This window comes from Petromyzon marinus, chromosome 23 (assembly GCF_048934315.1).
Source record: "Petromyzon marinus isolate PM22_M1 ecotype Great Lakes invasive population chromosome 23, UKy_Petmar_22M1.pri1.0, whole genome shotgun sequence".
Classification (NCBI taxonomy): domain Eukaryota; kingdom Metazoa; phylum Chordata; class Hyperoartia; order Petromyzontiformes; family Petromyzontidae; genus Petromyzon; species Petromyzon marinus.
In genome coordinates, this window is record NC_133689.1 from 4,482,529 (window position 1) to 4,488,133 (window position 5,605).

A 5,605-nucleotide genomic window follows, 5' to 3' on the forward strand; every position below is an offset into this window, starting at 1 on the left:
CGAGCGGACCACGTGGTCGACCGGTGACATTGATAAAGCGCACGCCGGTGGACGCATTGGTCAACCACGTGGTCTGCTTTAGGAACAACCTTACGCGCTCCCGTTTTCGGACGTCAAATTCCCCCCCCCCCCAAAAAAAAAAAACGTGTGCATGTTTCAAAAACTACAGGGGGCGAGCTGCAGTTAACACTCTGAATATCGTGTGCCATGCCTACGCATGTTCAATTACATATATAGGCATGCCTCTCATAGCGCTGCCTTTTCTAACGCTGTTTCCTCATCACGCTTTTTGTCCTGGAGGAATTATCAGCCAGCCCATGTATGGCGCTGGTTCGTATTGAGCTCCGTTTACCAACAACACATCCCGAGCACTCTAGGAAGCATGCCTCTATTTAAAAATAAATATTTTATTCCCCCCCTACCCACCTCCAAAGAATACTTTCACATGCCACCTATGCCTGCACTGTTTCCTTCTCCGTGTGGCCTATGCACTGGCGAGCGTCGTGCAATCGCGTGTTGACTTGATGTCACCAGACGGTCAATCCATTGAGAGGATAAGTCTCTCGCAAAAGGGTTCACTGGGTAAACAAGTTGCAACAACACGGTGCAGCTTAGAGCTAAACACACACACACAGAGCTAAGGGGTTCACGGTAGAAGCTCAACTGCTCAAAAGCAGTAGACACCGTGCAGAGAAAAGTTATCCAAATTCAGCCATGAAAAGTATGGGGCCATCAGGCACGCATACGTTGTGTATTTGTAAACATTACTTTCTCGTCGGGTGGTGGAGGGCTTAGTGACAAAAACATGGGCCTAATAACTACCACGTGGCCTGACCCAAAACGCACACGCGGATCAAGCAGAAACGAGTTCGCGCAATGTCAAAAAAACACGCCACGCGCAACGAATGCATCCATCGCGATGAATGCCGGGGTAAGAGTTGGACCCATTCAGTGTGTCCTATCCTTGTTCATGGTTCATCACCCCAGGGGAGCGTTCTGTGTGCCTGTCTCGCATGCATCGCATTACTGCGATCTAAAACCACGTGCCAGGCCCTCTGCTGATAATCCACAGGGCCATGCCCTCTCAAAGGGGGTGGTCCCTTTTATCTTTATTTTTTGTTGTTTTTGAAGCTTGAAGCTTTGATGTCCATTTTTCATGGCCGATATAATTATACATTTTCATATGTAATCTAATAACGGGTGGACGGGGGAGTGGGGGAGTTGGAGGGGAGGTGGGGGTGCAGTGGTGGTGTTCGGAACCCAGTAGTTTCTGCGTCAAAATTATGGCCATGGCTGATAGTGAACAAATCAGTGGTGCTTGGCCTCTCCTTACCCTTCACCACCAACCCAAATTGACCAGCGTGGTGAAGTATGGTTACACACTGCTGGGCAATGCCCTCATCATTCCACGTCAGTTCTGTTGTTGAACCATACTTCACCGCTCTGGTCAGTGCAGATTGTTAACCATGACCAAACCCATGCTGGCGAGTTTGAAGGCGTAGCACGCTTTCAAATCTGCCATCAAACCACAAAAATGGTTACTCAATACCGTTTAATATTAGCCGCCCGCTATTTCCTCCACCTAAAAGTTAAATACATCTCATTCGCATAAATCTGCCCCTGTTTACACGTCCAGGGTGGGAGGGAGGGAGGAGGGGGCTGGCGGGAGGGGCGCTTACCGAATGAGTCGACCCGTTTCACATTTTTGGTAATAACGTGCGGCAAGTGAATGCGAGACATTTCCTGCACTAACCGAAAAATTAGGTCAGATATTCTGGAATCAATTACACGTGCTTCTCGCAACACGAGCCATCCCCTGGGTTCCAGCAGAAACAAGCGCACTTATATCGCTCTCACCCGGACCACGAATAATACGAAAAAAAGCCAGCTACTCATTATAGACACTACTTTCATTCTTAATCGTACAGTAGGAATAATAATAATAGCAAGTAAGGGCGCGTTAAGTTGTTGGGACTCACAATTATTTTTAATCGAACCCAGGTTGCCGAGGCTCATAGCGCAGTGGTATAATCATCCTGCCCGTTCTGGCATTACTTGTGAACATTCTAAAATGACTCCACGGGCTTCGAAGCTGCAAGCTTCACACGAACGAATTCAAATTAAAAGGTGGCATTTCCTTAGGGAGGGCACGGCCCCTTAGGTTGCTGAGCGCAAGCGATTGCCCCCAAAAATGCCAAGAGGCCAGCAACGCACAGCACAGGGCGGCCCAAAAGTCATGCGACAGGGCTTATTTTTTTATATTTCTACACATCTTAGACATTTACAAACCCAGTGAGATTGTTTGCGAATGAGAAGAAGAAAAATAATAATTGTTGCCCCCCTAACGCGCGAGGTTTTTCTCTCCGGCTGCTTAGGCTTTCTCCCGCGTGCACTCATCACTCAAAACTCGCTTCTTGTTCCCCCTCGCTTAACCGCACGACCCCCTTCTTCATTTGCCCCTCATAACCGCCACCATCGCTGTTGCAACTTCACGTTCTCGTTGTGCGGCTTTCGCTCCTTGACCCCCATTCGTTCAATCCGTTCATCGTCATTTCACTGTCCTCAATTTCGCTTTCACCGAATGCTTCGCAGATTCGCTCCCATTGCTCCCTCTCGTCCGTTTCATTCACCTCGTCTTCACCATTACATTCACCTCGTCTCCACCATTACATTCACCTCGTCTCCACCATTACATTCACCTCGTCTCCACCGTTACATTCACCTCGTCTCCACCATTACATTCACCTCGTCTCCGCCGTTACATTCACCTCGTCTCCACCATTACATTCACCTCGTCTCCACCATAACATTCACCTCGTCTCCGCCGTAACATTCACCTCGTCTCCACCGTTACATTCACCTCGTCTCCACCATTACATTCACCTCGTCTCCGCCATTACATTCACCTCGTCTCCACCATTACATTCACCTCGTCTCCACCATTACATTCCCCTCGTCTCCACCATTACATTCACCTCGTCTCCACCATTACATTCACCTCGTCTCCACCGTTACATTCACCTCGTTTCCACGATAACATTTACCTCATCTCCACCATTACATTCACCTCGTCTCCGCCATTACATGCACCTCGTCTCCACCATTACATTCACCTCGTCTCCACCATTACATTCACCTCGTCTCCACCATTACATTCACCTCGTCTCCACCATTACATTCACCTCGTCTCCACCATTACATTCACCTCGTCTCCACCATTACATTCACCTCGTCTCCACCATTACATTCACCTCGTCTCCACCATTACATTCACCTCGTCTCCACCATTACATTCACCTCGTCTCCACCATTACATTCACCTCGTCTCCACCATTACATTCACCTCGTCTCCGCCATTACATTCACCTCGTCTCCACCGTTACATTCACCTCGTCTCCACCATTACATTCACCTCGTCTCCACCATTACATTCACCTCGTCTCCACCATTACATTCACCCGTCATCGTCGTTGTTGTACCATCGTTGATTCTGTGTAAAGCGCCTTGGTTAAGACGCTAAATAAATCCCGTTAAGATGAACTGGCCGATTGACACCGACATGTTTAGAGGAGCGCAGAGCCTGGGCAATTGTTTGTGCTGGTTCACTGCATGGGTGCTGCTGTTTTCTTCCCACTCCTCGTCCGTCTCCTCGTCCTCCTCCTCGCCCGTCTCCTCGTCCTCCTCCTCGTCCGTCTCCTCGTCCTCCTCCTCGTGGCGCCTCTGAGCTGTCCTCTGTCTCTGCGCGTCTCTCTACGAGAGCGAGCGAGCCAACACCGTACAGCAGCCGCGCAGCGTTACAAGATGAAGCGATGATGAATACCATCGCGAATGCAAAAACACGTGCAGATTTTGACATTAGACACGGCTTGTTTGTGAATTCGAGCAAAAACCAAAAAATACGGATGTAAAACATTTAAATAATGACCACCAAAATGTAATAACAAATATGAACTGTTTGGGGAAATATGAATTAACTGTGTTATTGTAAATAGGTTTTGTTTTCTTAGCGCTTACATGCCCATTACATCTACAAAGCACGCAAACACACGACAGACGTAGATTCCCCGTATCGCCTAAAACGACTGTTGGGACAAAGCCTTTGTCTTCCTCGTGACGATGTTTACACACCGCATCACTTGAGGCTGAGTCGACCTCGGGGCGGCCAGGGACCGGTTCAAATAATCGTCGCTGCTGTCGGTGGCCACGAGCGGGACTCGAACTCGGGTTGGTGGGTGCGTGGTGCAGCGCGCTAACCGCTACGCTACCGCCTCCCCCACCCCCTAAAGACACAAACACAAAGACACAGACACGCACGCGCGTGTAAACACACGTGTGCGTATGTGTGTGCGTGCGCACACATAACCAATCACCATCCCCACCGGAAAAGCATGCCAGAGGGCAGCACGTAACATGGCACTAAAATGTTCTAAACCCCTCGCCCCGCCACCCCCAGCCCCCCCCCTCCCTCGAGAATTAGTGAAGAATTACCTCCCAGTAGAATATAAAAGTTCGCTTCGTGAAAAACAACCTCAGGTTGTAGCGCGCGTTTATTTCTTTATTTTATCGGCGGTTTCTGCGAGTAACGCAGGCAAGTTTGAGCACAAGAGTGAAGTGGGTTCAATGCCCCCTCCCTAGCCCCCCCCCCCGGCCCTCCCCCCTCTACCGCCCCCATGGGAACGTGAAGGAGCGGGGGCAGCCCAGGGCACGCTATGCGGCTCTGCGGATTTGGCTGTGCCAGCATGAACGCCGAGCGGCGAGCGAGACGAAAAAGCTGCGTTCAACTCGTTGAAAAACAGTGGCCCAATCAGTTGCGTTTCGCTACCACTCAGGGTGGAAAATGCAAGCAATTAATATGTTTTTGGGTGGCCTAGGCGGAGGGGGGGGGGATGATTCTATCTCTCGTACATGCACCAAGACTGTGGAATGCTTTCCCTACCTATCTCAAAATGTCTGTCTTATACTGGAGGAATCCGATTAGCTGTGAAGCTCTTCATTACAAAGATGTTCAGTATCTGCCAGGAATCGAGACTCTGTCAGCACTTTTGAATCCAACTTGAACACCTATTGTTATTCAATGACTTTTCCTGTAGTTTGTTGGAGTTCTACTACATACTGCGAGTGTAATTATAATCATTATCGGCTTTAATCATGGTTTGTCTGCATTCTATCGATAGTGCGAGTGTGTTTATGATTATTGTTATCATCGATTTTTACTGCATTTCTGTTCGATTGTATCATTTTTCGTGAGAGTAGTTTTTTATTATTTGAAAAAATTATGTACAGCGCTTTGATATATTTCAATATGAAATATACTTCATGTTCTTATTATCATTGTAATGATTGTCATGCAGGTCACAAATGTATATGATAGCAAAATCACCGTGGCAGCTTTTCATGGGAAATGGTCATTAAGAGAATATTATTTCGGAAGGGGAAAAAATTGTGATTTAAAACATCTACGATATTTCATGATACGCAGGAAGTTCGTGTGTGTGTTTATGAAGCAGATGGCCTGCATGCCAAACAATCTGATCACAGTGGGCACTGCCCGTGGCAGATATAAATTTAACTTACCACCCTAACCTATTCCTATTTTTTTCCTATT

The 5,605-nt window shown here is 48.1% G+C and overlaps 1 long non-coding RNA gene across 1 annotated transcript; it reads right to left on the minus strand.

Annotated features, from left to right (window-relative positions):
- Positions 1-2,217: 2,217 nt before the first annotated feature.
- Positions 2,218-4,360, minus strand: LOC142925668 (uncharacterized). Its single transcript, XR_012942627.1, has 4 exons — positions 4,129-4,360; positions 3,091-3,750; positions 2,861-3,021; positions 2,218-2,814 (listed from the first exon to the last, which is right to left on the minus strand). It is a non-coding gene; the product is annotated as an uncharacterized LOC142925668 (long non-coding RNA).
- Between the last annotated feature and the right edge of the window lie 1,245 nt (positions 4,361-5,605).